This window comes from Zingiber officinale, chromosome 8B (genome assembly GCF_018446385.1).
Source record: "Zingiber officinale cultivar Zhangliang chromosome 8B, Zo_v1.1, whole genome shotgun sequence".
Lineage (NCBI taxonomy): Eukaryota > Viridiplantae > Streptophyta > Magnoliopsida > Zingiberales > Zingiberaceae > Zingiber > Zingiber officinale.
In genome coordinates, this window is record NC_056001.1 from 81,294,232 (window position 1) to 81,295,297 (window position 1,066).

General features: G+C 34.1%; 1 non-coding gene across 1 annotated transcript; it reads right to left on the minus strand.

The window, feature by feature from the left end:
• Positions 1–521: 521 nt before the first annotated feature.
• LOC122018250 lies at positions 522–627 on the minus strand. Its single transcript, XR_006121678.1, has one exon. It is a non-coding gene; the product is annotated as a small nucleolar RNA R71 (small nucleolar RNA).
• Between the last annotated feature and the right edge of the window lie 439 nt (positions 628–1,066).

Genomic DNA, 1,066 nt, shown 5'->3' on the forward strand with positions numbered 1-1,066 from the left:
TTTCATTATGCACTTTCTTTCTTGCAATTTTAATTCTGCATTGTTTTTCTTGCTTCTCATATTGTATTTTATTTCTTATCTTTGATTCTTCAATTTTTCTTTTTTTTTCCTCCTAATAATTTTTTCTTGAATATCCATGAGCACTAACATGTCAAGCAGGCCCATGAGAAAATTTTTTACACCCTTTTCTGCAAGATTTTTATCTTCCATTGTGCAACCTTAAATTGAAGCAGAGAGTTTTCAACTAGACCCAGAGTTAATTTTTATGATACAAGGTCACAAATTTGGAGGAGAAGTATCAGAAAGTCCTTATCTGCATCTTGAAACATTTTTAGAGATTTGTGATATGGTGAAATGTGAAGGAGTGTCAGCAGATGCAGTTCGATTAATGGCATTTCCTTTCAGTATCAAGGATAAAGCAAGGACTTGGTTATATTCTCTCCATCCTCAAAGCATCACAAGTTGGGAACAATTGGAGAAGCAATTTCTAAATCATTTTTTTCCTCCAAGCAGAACAGTGTATATGAGGAATTGCATAACAAATTTTGCTCAGGCATACGGAGAATCATTATTTAAAGCATGGGATAGATTTAAGAGTCTTCAAAGACAGTGTCCTCATCATGGTTTTGAAAAATGGTTGATTTTGCACATATTCTATAAGGGAATTTCTTTATCGGACAAGAGTTTATTGGATTCATCAGCTGGAGGTTCTTTTATGGACAAAAGTGTAGATGAAGCATATATGTTAATTGATCAAGTGACATTGAACCTCAAAGAATGGTCGAATATAAGTTGGATGAAATCTCCCTCAAACATTCAAGGAGTGCAAGCCATAAATGCTATAGAGCCTGTCAAACAAATTGTAACTCAACCATCTATGAGTTTTGAAAATCACAAGTCACAGAACGGGGAGTTCAAACATTTAGGGGCAAAGATTGAAATTGTTTCAAATTGGTTTAAAGAAGATCCCCCTCCTTTACAGATAAGATCTAGTGAAAAGTGTGATGTTGTTGGGTTGAGAATTGAAAAAAATCATGAAGAACTTCTGAAGAAGGACATGTTTAGA